At 46.6% G+C, this 13,566-nt stretch overlaps 1 long non-coding RNA gene across 1 annotated transcript; it reads left to right on the top strand.

The window, feature by feature from the left end:
• Window positions 1-5,060: 5,060 nt before the first annotated feature.
• Window positions 5,061-8,151, top strand: LOC142918251 (uncharacterized). Its single transcript, XR_012937451.1, has 3 exons — window positions 5,061-5,489; window positions 6,657-6,968; window positions 7,362-8,151. It is a non-coding gene; the product is annotated as an uncharacterized LOC142918251 (long non-coding RNA).
• Window positions 8,152-13,566: the final 5,415 nt, after the last annotated feature.

Here is a 13,566-nt window from a genome sequence, read left to right as displayed (position 1 = left end):
TGTTGTGTTATATATGTGTGTTGTGTTAAATATGTGTGTGTGTTGCGTTTTATATGTGTGTGTGTGTTGTGTTATATATATGTGTGTGTTGTGTTATATATATGTGTGTGTGTTGTGTTTTATATATGTGTGTGTGTTGTGTTTTATATATATGTGTGTGTGTTGTGTTAAATATGCGTGTGTGTTGTGTTATATATGTGTGTGTTGTGTTAAATATGTGTGTGTGTTGTGTTTTATATATGTGTGTGTGTTGTGTTTTATATATGTGTGTGTGTTGTGTTTTATATATGTGTGTGTTGTGTTATATATATGTGTGTGTGTTGTGTTTTATATGTGTGTGTGTTGTGTTTTATATGTGTGTGTGTTGTGTTATATATATGTGTGTGTGTTGTGTTTTATTTATATGTGTGTGTGTTGTGTTAAATATGTGTGTGTGTTGTGTTATATATGTGTGTGTGTGTGACACGTGTGTGTTGTGTTAAATATGTGTGTATGTGTGTTGTGTTATATATATATGTGTGTGTTGTGTTTTATATTTATATGTGTGTGTGAGTGTGTTGTGTTATATATATGTGTGTTGTGTTATATATTTGTATGTGTGTTGTGTTATATATATATATGTGTGTGTGTGTGACACGTGTGTGTTGTGTTTTATATATGTGTGTGTGTTGTGTTATATATATGTGTGTGTTGTGTTATATATGTGTGTGTGTGTTGTGTTATATATATGTGTGTGTTGTGTTATATATATGTGTGTGTGTGTTATATATATGTGTTGTGTTTATATATGTGTGTGTGTTGTGTTATATATTTATATATGTGTGTGTGACACACGTGTGTGTGACACGTGTGTGACACGTGTGTGTGTGTTGTGTTTTATATATATGTGTGTGTGTTGTGTTATATATATATGTGTGTGTTGTGTTTTATATATATGTGTGTTGTGTTATATATGTGTTGTGTTATATATATGTGTGTGTGTTGTGTTATATATATGTGTGTGTGTTGTGTTATATATATGTGTGTGGTGTTGTGTTATATATATATGTGTGTGTGTGACACGTGTGTGTTGTGTTATATATATGTGTGTGTTGTGTTTTGTTTTATATGTGTGTGTTGTGTTATATATATGTATGTGTTGTGTTAAATATGTGTGTATGTGTGTTGTGTTATATATATGTGTGTGTGTTGTGTTTTATATTTATATGTGTGTGTGTGTTGTGTTATATATGTGTGTGTGTGTTGTGTTAAATATGTGTGTGTGTTGTGTTATATATATATATGTGTGTGTGTGACACGTGTGTGTTGTGTTTTATATATGTGTGTGTGTGTTGTGTTATATATATGTGTGTGTGTTGTGTTAAATATGTGTGTGTGTTGTGTTATATATGTGTGTGTGTGTGTGACACGTGTGTGTTGTGTTATATATATGTGTGTGTTGTGTTATATATGTGTGTGTGTGTTGTGTTATATATGTGTGTGTGTTGTGTTATATATGTGTGTGTTGTGTTATGTGTGTGTTGTGTTATATATGTGTGTGTTGTGTTAAATATGTGTGTGTGTTGTGTTTTATATATGTGTGTGTGTTGTGTTATATATGTGTGTGTTGTGTTATATATGTGTGTGTTGTGTTATGTGTGTGTTGTGTTATATATGTGTGTGTGTTGTGTTAAATATGTGTGTGTTGTGTTTTATATATGTGTGTGTGTGTGACACGTGTGTGTTGTGTTTTATATATGTGTGTGTGTTGTGTTATATATATGTGTGTGTGTTGTGTTAAATATGTGTGTGTGTTGTGTTATATATGTGTGTGTGTGTGTGACACGTGTGTGTTGTGTTATATATATGTGTGTGTTGTGTTATATATGTGTGTGTGTGTTGTGTTATATATGTGTGTGTTGTGTTATATATGTGTGTGTTGTGTTATGTGTGTGTGTTGTGTTATATATATGTGTGTGTTGTGTTATATATGTGTGTGTGTGACACGTGTGTGTTGTGTTATATATGTGTGTGTGTTGTGTTATATATGTGTGTGTGTTGTGTTATATATATGTGTGTGTGTTGTGTTATATATATATATGTGTGTTGTGTTATATATGTGTGTGTGTTGTGTTATATATATGTGTGTGTGTGTTGTGTTTTGTTTTATATGTGTGTGTTGTGTTATATATGTGTGTGTTGTGTTAAATATGTGTGTATGTGTGTTGTGTTATATATATGTGTATGTTGTGTTTTATATTTATATGTGTGTGTGTGTTGTGTTATATATATGTGTGTTGTGTTATATATGTGTATGTGTGTTGTGTTATATATATGTGTGTGTGTTGTGTTTTATATATATATGTGTGTGTGTTGTGTTATATATATGTGTGTGTGTGTTGTGTTTTATATATATGTGTGTGTGTTGTGTTTTATATATATATGTGTGTGTGTGTATTATGTACAGTGTGTATGTAGCCCGCATGCCCAGCCACCGCATACCGAAACAGCTTATGTTCGTCCGGATCGAGGGGGCTAAGCGGGCATGGCATGGGGCTAGAGAAGAGATGGAGTGATGTGGTACAGGAGGCACGGGGCTACAGAAGAGATGGAGTGATGTGGTACAGGAGGCACGGGCTAGAGAAGAGATGGAGTGATGTGGTACAGGAGGCACGGGCTAGATAAGAGATGGAGTGATGTGGTACAGGAGGCACGGGGCTAGAGAAGAGATGGAGTGGTGTGGTACAGGAGGCACGGGGCTAGAGAAGAGATGGAGTGATGTGGTACAGGAGGCACGGGGCTAGAGAAGAGATGGAGTGATGTGGTACAGGAGGCACGGGGCTAGAGAAGAGATGGAGTGATGTGGTACAGGAGGCACGGGCTAGAGAAGAGATGGAGTGATGTGGTACAGGAGGACGTGGAGCTAGAGAAGAAATGGAGTGATGTGGTACAGGAGGCACGGGCTAGAGAAGAGATGGAGTGATGTGGTACAGGAGGCACGTGGCTAGAGAAGAGATGGAGTGATGTGGTACAGGAGGCACGGGCTAGAGAAGAGATGGAGTGACGTGGTACAGGAGGCACGGGGCTAGAGAAGAGATGGAGTGATGTGGTACAGGAGGACGTGGAGCTGAGTGGACTTGCCGATGACCGGTACCAGCGGTGTCAAGATCGGCCTCTGTGGAGGAGGCTCGTGAAGGACGCTACTGGGCTAGTGCCAGGCTAGGTGCACCTTGAGGCTACTGGGCAGTTGGAGGCAGTCGCCCTCCAACAACAACGGAGGGCGGAGGAGCAACGCTCACAACAACGAGCGGAGCGCCGGGTGGCTAAAACGCACAAAGTTGGCACAGTAGGGGAGCACAGTTGATGTATCAGCCAGTCATCTCAGTAATTCCACCCGTGGCACCTGGGTCTGTTCCGTGAACTCCTGCCAGCGGGCCTTCGACATTTCACGTGGCCTCAAAGTGCACCTAGCCTGGCACCAGGGGGCGGTGGTAACATCGTCGTCACTTAAGTGTCGAATGGCCGGTATTGGTGTTGGCACTGTTCAGCAGACTGCCACAGAAGAATCCTGCAACACGTGGTTTAATTCCCCGGGCCACGGCTAACGTCGGTGGCAAAGGTGTGCGAGCGCATTGTGTTACTCGTGTGAGCCGTACATACCATTATCGGTGCATACCGACACTGGGGGAAATCAATAGTGCTCCTTGGTTCTATTCGGTAAAAGTCACCACGTAGGTAAAAAAAAAATAAAACAACAAAAATCACGACGTTTCGGCCACAACACAAGCGGCCTTCATCAGGTGAAGGGACCGGACTGTCTCGAGGACAGCGCTGGAGTGAACCATTTCCATTTCACTCACTGCCATAACACACCATGCGTTTATAACAATCTCAATTACAGCCTAACCCTACCCGAACCCAAAGCCACATACAGCCGTACCACTCCACCTCATGTCTATTCCCCTTAATAGTTTCATTCAGTTTCATTCCAACCTCCTCATCCCCTCTCCTGACCAAATCCGGTAACTTTGACAGTTCAGAATAGAACATGAGGAAATAATTACGAGGCAGAGCAATGCATATGTAAAATTACATAAAATCCGTAATCTGGTTCCGTCTGTAAAAGATGTGATTCCGGACATACAGTACCCTGGTGTCTACAAACTAAGTTGCCTCTGTGGTAGTAGTTACATTGGAGAAACCAAACGCCATGTCTCGGACCGCATTCGTGAACACAAAGCAGACCTTAAACACGGTAGGACCAACACCTCGGCCATGGCAGATCATTGTTATAATTCAGTAGGCTCACATGACATTGACTTCTCCAAGACAGAGGTTCTTTGTAAGCCATCTGGCTACCATGAGAGATTCGTTCATGAGGCTATCCACATATACAAGCACAGAGACAATTTCAACCGAGAAGATGGATTCTGGCTTAGCAACCATTGGAAGGATTTGATAAATCATTTCAGGTCTTAATTGATTGTTCACGCTTACGGTGGCTTTCAGACAGCATACATTAAAAAAAAATGTCGTCTCCCCCCTCCTCTTTTCAGAATATAGATGGACTAGTCCTAAATAAACTGCCAAATCGCTGAGCGTGGCGCTGACATTTTTATAAATAAATAAATACACTGTTTAAAAATAACTTTATGCAAACCAACACACCTGAAGACGACCGTTTGTGTTACGGTCGAAACGTCGTGAGAATTTTTATTGTTATATATATATTTTATTATTTTATTGTTTCCCTTCAACGTGGTGACTTTACCGAAAGAGCTAAGAATATAATCTAATTTATATTGCAGGCCTTGCTGTGCAGTCTATGATGGCCGGGGGGTGGGGGATCATCAACTCGCTGAAATCCACAACCCCCACTCTCTCTATGTTAACTGCCATCATCTTATATACAATCTTCTTTGGTTCTTTCGGTAAAGTCACGTAGAATGAGAATAAAATAATAAATTGATAAAATAAAATAACACAATAATATTCTCACGACGTTTCGGCCACAACACAAGCGGCCTTCATCAGGTGAAGGGGCGAGACTGTCACTCCAGCGCTATCCTACCAGACAGTCTCGCCCCTTCACCTGATGAAGGCCACTTGTGTTGTGGCCGAAACGTCGTGAGAATATTATTGTGTTATTTTATCAATTTATTATTTTATTCTCATTCTACGTGACTTTACCGAAAGAACCAAAGAAGATGAATCATTGCAGTCACGAAAGCTTTAAATCAAAACTTATATACAATGTTATAATTACTGTAATGCACCTTGTAATAAGGCGTGATATAAATCCAACATAAGACACAAAGGTGGCAATAATAGTTTACGCATCTTTGTCATTTCTGCAGAAATCGTGCAGCTCTACGGCAGCTACCTGACCCTCAGGGGGAGCAAAGAGAACTCTTGGCCATGCAGGAGATATGGTACCTTGGGGGCTCCAAAATCAGGCCCGGGGCAAGTACAGCAATGGCTACGGTGATGACAAACACCGTTAAATTCCGGTAAGACTCGCGAGAAAATACCTGCCTGGTCTTAGCTGGGTATCGGGGGTTGGGGAGGAGCAGTAGGGGTAGTGATAGGGGTAGGTGTGGTGATAGGGGTTGAGGTAGGCCTGGTCTTAGCTGGGTATCGGGGGTTGTGGAGGAGCAGTAGGGGTAGCGATAGGGGTAGGTGTGGTGATAGGGGTTGAGGTAGGCCTGGTCTTAGCTGGGGTATCGGGGGTTGTGGAGGAGCAGTAGGGGTAGCGATAGGGGTAGGTGTGGTGATAGGGGTTGAGGTAGGCCTGGTCTTAGCTGGGTATCGGGGGTTGGGGAGGAGCAGTAGGGGTAGTGATAGGGGTAGGTGAGGTGATAGGGGTTGAGGTAGGCCTGCTCGTAGCTGGGTATCGGGGGTTTGGGAGGAGCAGTAGGGGTAGTGATGGGGGTAGGTGTGGTGATAGGGGTTGAGGTAGGCCTGGTCTTAGCTGGGGTATCGGGGGTTGGGGAGGAGCAGTAGGGGTAGCGATAGGGGTAGGTGTGGTGATAGGGGTTGAGGTAGGCCTGGTCTTAGCTGGGGTATCGGGGGTTGGGGAGGAGCAGTAGGGGTAGCAATAGGGGTAGGTGTGGTGATAGGGGTTGAGGTAGGCCTGGTCTTAGCTGGGGTATCGGGGGTTGGGGAGGAGCAGTAGGGGTAGTGATAGGGGTAGGTGTGGTGATAGGGGTTGAGGTAGGCCTGCTCGTAGCTGGGTATCGGGGGTTTGGGAGGAGCAGTAGGGGTAGTGATAGGGGTAGGTGTGGTGATAGGGGTTGAGGTAGGCCTGCTCGTAGCTGGGGGTGAGGCTCGCCGCTCGTTGCAAAAGTTCGCGATTTGGATGCGGCAGGCCGCCCCGGTGGTCATTACTTCGGGTGTCATCGTCGTCGCCATCACGTTCAACATTGACCAATCACAGCGTTGACATCACAGGATCATCGAAGGCGGCGTTATCGCGCACACCATCATCATCATCATCCACTGTCATCACACACGGTGTTGTCACGCATGATGTAACTGGTATTAGACAATGCTGAAAAACAAATACCCTGCATACATGCAGTTGGTATTTCATGTTGTCTACTGGGCCAAGTCGCCCTTGAAAAAAGTTTCTTCACTCGGTGGACTTTAAACTTGATTTGATGCTTTCGTGACTGCAGGAATCATCTCAAGGCAGCCGGGACCACAGTCACCAAGAAAACAATTGGTAACACCACTACGCCGTGAAGGACTGAAATCCTGCAGCCGCCCGCAAGGTCCCCCCTGCTCAAGAAAGCACGTATACATGCCCATCTGAAGTTTGCCAGTGAACATCCGAATGATTCCGAGGACAACTGGGTGAAAGTGTTGTGGTCAGATGAGACCAAAATGGAGCTCTTCGGCATCAACTCAACTCGCCGTGTTTGGAGGAGGAGGAGGAGGAATGCTGCCTATGACCCCAAGAAACACCATCCCCACCGTCAAACACGGAGGTGGAAACGTTATGCTTTGGGGGGTAATGAAATAAAACGTAACACAATAAAATTCTAACACGACGTTTCGGCCACAACACAAGTGGCCTTCATCAGGTGAAGGGACCGTACTGTCCAGAGGACAGCGTTGGAGTGAAGACGGCCAAGCCCAGGTCGCGTCCTTTAAGCTTGTTGTCAAGCTTAAAGGACGCTTGCTGTCTTCACTCCAACGCTGTCCTCTGGACAGCCCGGTCCCTTCACCCGATGAAGGCCGCTTGTGTTGTGGCCGAAACGTCGTGAGAATTTTTATTATTTTATTTTTACCTACGTGGTGACTTTACCGAATAGAACCAAAGAGTGTGAACGGGAACTTGACAGAGTGACACTGACTTTGTTCCGTTGCCTCTTTCACAGTGGAACTCTGGACGATTGGATCGGTAGCAGGAAAGCCAAGTCCCTTCCGGTGGAGATGGTGGAAAATCTACACCAAGGGGGATCCTCACGTCCCTTCGTCACATCCGTTAATTCACGGTGACCTCAAGCCCGTGAGTGGACAGGTTGTTGAGAAAGCCCCAGCCACATTCGAGCGATGGGTTTTAATGCATTAGGCTTCGTTTACCTGTCTGGGATATGAGCGGGTTGGAGGTGGGGGGGTGGTGGCGGCGGCCTCACGGTAACACCGGTAAAGATCGCCCGATGTGAAGTCGACTTTAACCCTACTTTAACCCTATGAGCGGCTTGCCCGAGAGAGAAGAAACTCAGATAACTTAGCAGGACAACAAAACAAAATCATCACCCCAGTAGTGATATCCTGATTTACGTCTTCCCCTCTTACGTTGTTTCGATATTCGTGGCACCTTTCACGAACGCATCCCCGACATAAACTGGGGGTGTCGCTGTTTTCAAATATACAATTTTTTTAAATCAGAATCAAAAGTAAATTTTACAATTAAAGGCCATTGTTGGTAAGCTCGTTTTCAAAGGGGGCGACTCATCAGCTTCCAAATTGCTCACAAAAAAATGCGCGTTGGAAAGCGTTACCGAATCCACGTTGTGTGTGCAGGCCATTATGTTAAAAGTGTTCCGGCGTAATCCTAATGGGAGTCATTTGCAGCTTCAATTTTCACACCGGCAAAAACTATGTCCGTAACCGCTGGCACCAAAAACGGCACTACGTCGCGGAATCTGTAACGTCCACCGTGAGACAACCTGCAAATTTGTTGTTGTGGTTATTACCGCACTTCCCGCAGAGTATAACTAGGGTGGCCTGCCCGATGGTAACCACAAACTTCGGCGACAGGCGACCAAAAAAAATCGCGACCGCCGGTAGCCGTGCCGTGGCGCTACCGCGTTGCACTGTTTCTGCACCGCGCGGTGTGTGTAAGGGCCGATGTTGGCTGTGTGACTTTCCCCCTGTGTGTGTGTGCGTGCGCGCGAGCTCCCTGCAGCATCCCACCAAAGGAGCCGAAGATGTTTGGCCGCCGTCGAGTGCCGGGGACTTTGGCCCCGCTCTGCAAGCCGCTCGCAAACGGCGCCCCGGAGTTTGTGGACTTCATCGGCCGCTGCCTCCAGTAAGGGCCCCTCTCTCTCCCCCCACCACCACCGCGAGGATTCCCGCATCGGTCACTCTGCTCCGAATGATGAGCGGCCGCTCGCCTCCGGGCCACTAGCTCCATCACCTCTCAAGCACAATCAATCAGAAGCTCCATCATTGCACAGACTTGCATGAGCAAGTCTCCGTCACCACCGCCACCGTCACCACCACCACCGCCCCGCTGCCGCCGTCACCACCCCCGCTGCCGCCATAATCACCACCACCGCTGCCACCACCACCACCGTCGTCCCTACCGCCACCACCACCAGCACCGCCAGCACCGCCACTGCCACCATCAGCGGTGAGCCGGGTCCAGTCTCGCTGTGCGACAGGGAGGGCACCGCAACCTCTACAACAGCTGTGCAACGGTAAGCCGCTCTGCGTGTTATATCCTGCGTGTGCGTATCTATATTTGTGATTTATTATCACCTTGCTTAATTACCCAGATAAGCCCGACTGCGTCTTAAGATGCTGTGAATGTTGCGGAGCACGGTTTGAATGCGCACACGGACGATCCGGAGTCGCCATGTCGTAGAGCAACAACGAACGAGCAATAGGAGGGAAGTTAAATGGTGTCGTGTCCATTCTTTCACAGATCGAGCACCGCACAGCCCTCGCTCACCCCGGCCTCTGCGGAGAAGACGGAGCTTGTGGAGGAGAGCATGGAGGGGAGCATGGGGGAGAAGATGGAGCTTGTGGAGGAGAAGATGGAGGGGAGCATGGGGGACAAGATGGAGCTTGTGGAGGAGAAGATGGAGGAGGAAGGGGAGGTTGAGGAAGGAGGAAGGGGAGGTTGTGGAGGAGAAGATGGAGGGGAGCATGGGGGAGAAGATGGAGGAGAAGATGGAGGGGAGCATGGGGGAGAAGATGGAGCTTGTGGAGGAGAAGATGGAGGAGGAAGGGGAGGTTGAGGAAGGAGAAGATGGAGCTTGTGGAGGAGGAGATGGAGGAGGGGAAGGGGAGGTTGTGGAGGAGAAGATGGAGGGGAGCATGGGGGAGAAGATGGAGCTTGTGGAGGAGGAGATGGAGGAGGAAGGGGAGGTTGAGGAAGGAGACGATGGAGGTTGTGGAGGAGGAGATGGAGGAGGGGAAGGGGAGGTTGTGGAGGAGAAGATGGAGGAGGGGAGCATGGGGGAGAAGATGGAGCTTGTGGAGGAGGAGAAGATGGATGAGGGGAAGGGGAGGTTGAGGGGAAGGAGGAGGAAGGGGAGGAAGAGGAGATGGAGGTGCTGATACGGGAGACGAGCGAGCGGAAGGAGCGATTTGGACCGCCTCGTGTGGGACGAGCAATCCGCTCTTTCCTCTGCCACTGGGCTGCTCTGCGGTGGAGTTTCCACCGCAGAGTAGCCACGAAGGCGCCAGGGGTGGGTGACGATAGATGTGTATTAGTATCATCATCATCATCACCGCTATCACCGCATACGCACACACGTTCCACACTCTTCCCACCCCAACATACGCACCACACACACATACACAGCAGATGCTACAGACACTACGCACATGGGCTGCTAGGCCGTGCTGTGGCCGGACATGCGGGTTTCACAGCCCAGCCAACGCGGCCTCACCTGGTTAATCCCAGGATGGATCGGAGGTTAGGCCACCCTACACATCACACACATCACACACACACTGTAAATTATTGTGATATATACATTTTCAAATAAACTCGTAAACATACACGAGACAATGCTGCTTTGTTTGCTAATGTATCCTGGGTTCAATGTGTCTCGTGGCTTTGTGTGAGGTGTCTTGGCTCGCGCCAGGAGCTGGGAGCGCATTCTCAGTGTCGGTGGGGCTCGGTTTACGCTCGTGGTTGGTTTGAGGAGCTGAATTTGACCTGGTTAACATGACAAAACGCCCTTTGTGTCGTAGTTGTTTCAGTCACCTGGCTTATTACGTGTCATTTTGTTGATATCTGCATTCAGGAATCATTTTCACGAGTTCCTTCTGCAGGGTTTATGCCCCCTTCTTCGATGTAGATCTCGTAATTAATTTTTTGTACGGTGGTCGGTGATGCGATTATATGAATGGCGCCAGAGAAAATGTAAATTATGATTTAAAGCTTTCGTGACTGCAAGGATTCATCTTCTTTGGTTCTTTCTGTAAAGTCACCACCACGTAGAATGAGAATAAAATAATAAATTGATCAAATAAAATAACACAATAATAATATTCTCACGACGTTTGTGTTGTGGCCGAAACGTCGTGAGAATTTTATTGTGTTATTTTATCAATTTATTATTTTATTCTCATTCTACGTGGTGGTGACTTTACCGAAAGAACCAAAGAAGATGAATCCTTGCAGTCACAAGAGCTTTAAATCGAAATTCATCTGTTGTTGTTACCAGAAACTACGAACGGCTGAAGAGTGAGAGTTTCCCCTCTCACTCGCTCGCTCTTAAGCGTGAGTCTCGGCTGATCAAAGCGCACGAAACGCCGTTTGCCAATCCGCCTTGCTGGACGAACGCCGGTTTGCTGTTTTGAGTCATTTGCCCCAGGATGGAAGGCTGGACACGTGCGGGCTCCGCCGCAGGTCGAGTCGCAGGCTGAGCCCGCGGCGATCTCAACCCCCCCCCTTGGCGAATGCAGGGCAGGCTGCAGATAAAGACAAAGATCCCCCACCGTGTAGCCTGTGACAGGCTGTAGGGGCAAGTGCTGTTAGCGAGCACACACAAAGACAAAGATCCCCCGTGTAGCCTTAACAGAATAGGGGCAAGTGGTGCTGTTAGCGAGCACACACAAAGACAAAGATCCCCCGTGTAGCCTGTAACAGACTGTAGGGGCAAGTGCTGTTAGCGAGCAGCACCTATGAAGGCCGGTAACGGTACACGAGGGGGTGGGTGGCCAGCACCACGCCCGACCGCCTTTGTCTCCCAGGTACTCATTTGAGGCTGAGTCGACCTAGGGGAGGCCCGGGACCGGTTCAGATAATTGTCACTGTTGGTGTTGGCCGTGAGCGGGAATCGAACCCGGATCGCCTGGTTCATAGCGCAGTGCGTTAACCGCTACACTATCACTCCCCACACACATACACATACACACACATACATACACACATACATATACACATACACGCACACATACATACACACATACACACAGTGACACACACACACACAGACACACAGTGACACACACATACACACACATACATACACACATACATACACACATACATACACACACACATACACACATACACACACAGTCACACACACATACACACACACATACACACATATACACATACATACACACATACACACATACACACACACACACACAGACACACACATACATACACACACATACATACACACACATACACACACAGTCACACATACACACACACATACACACACATACACACACAGACACACACAGTGACACACACATACACACACATACATACACACATACATACACACATACATACACACACATACACACATACACACACATACACACAGACACACACAGACACACACAGACACACACATACACACACACTCACATACACACACATATACACATACATACACACATACACACACATACATACACACATACACATACACACATACACACACAGTGACACACACACACAGACACACACAGTGACACACACGGACACACACACATACACACACATACACACACACACATACACACACATACACACACACATACACACAGTCACACATACACACACACATACATACACACATACACACACACACATACACACACACATACACACACACACATACACACACACATACACACACACATACACACACACAGACACACACATACACACACACATACACACACAGACACACACATACATACACACAGACACATGGCCCTGGTCGTTTCTGCGTCTGTGTCCCTGGCTCGAAGCAGCGGTTGCAGTGGTTTGCAGGAAGAAAAGTAAAACAGTTTAGGACTCATCCGCGTCTCCTGATTTCAGAACCTTCAGCCTCTCATCCATCCACACGGGGTAAGGGCCCTGGATACACAGAAGCTTAATGTCATTTTATTAAACATCAGCGGCGTAGCTATCTTGTACAACTCGCTTGTCTGAGTGTTTAGTTTGTTGTTGTTGCTCTTACCCCGCACCTCCGACTAGCAGGGTTGTCTACGTACGGTGTTGAAAGACGCTCAACAAACATCACCACCGTCTCGATTTGAAGCTTTCGTGACTTGCAGGGATTCATCTTCTTTGGTTCTTTCGGTAAAGTCACCACCACCACGTAGAATGAGAATAATAAAATAATAAATTGATAAAATAAAATAACACAATAAAATTCTCATGACGTTTCGGCCACAACACAAGCGGCCTTCATCAGGTGAAGGGACGAGACTGGATTTTCTGTTTTGCGCATGCACACACAAAGTCACTGTAAGATACTCTTTGGTTCTATTGGGTAAAGTCACCACGTAGTAGGTAAAAAAATAAAATTACAAAAATCACGACGTTTCGGCCACAACACGAGCGGCCTTCGTCAGGTGAAGGGACCAGGCTGTCTGGAGGACAGCGCTTGAGTGAAAAAAGCCACGCTCAGATCACGACCTTTAAGCTGTCTATGCCTCTAATCGCTTTAAACTCTTGTTGTTGTCATTGTAGCGCGTTATTCAATGTGCCGCTGCACTCTGATGTTGCAGGATAACTGAGCTACACACACACAGAGAGAGAGAGAAAACCACAAGGTCATGAGCGGTTAACGCCCAGAGATTTTTTGTGTGTTTAGTTCGCTGTCCTCCCGCCGAATTGGCACGGGCAGCGGCGATTCCTTGCAGTCACGGGGGCGCCAAGTGAGGTTTTTTGTTTGCATTTTGACTGCAGGTATTGTGGTTAATGCAGTAGACGTGAATCCTTGTTAAAAAGGTTTCAGTTTTGTTGCCAGAAAAAAGGGGGAAAACCCCCAATTATTATTATTATTACGTTTTGGTACTGGCAAAGGAGTTCTAATGAAGTTACAAACGCTTTAATGAGTCATCAAGATTTACTAACCATTT

Source organism: Petromyzon marinus, unplaced genomic scaffold, assembly GCF_048934315.1.
Source record: "Petromyzon marinus isolate PM22_M1 ecotype Great Lakes invasive population unplaced genomic scaffold, UKy_Petmar_22M1.pri1.0 PM_G_Scaffold_59, whole genome shotgun sequence".
NCBI classification, from domain to species: domain Eukaryota; kingdom Metazoa; phylum Chordata; class Hyperoartia; order Petromyzontiformes; family Petromyzontidae; genus Petromyzon; species Petromyzon marinus.
The sequence above is the reverse complement of the archived record's forward strand: the minus strand, read 5'-3'. Positions and strand labels throughout refer to the sequence as shown.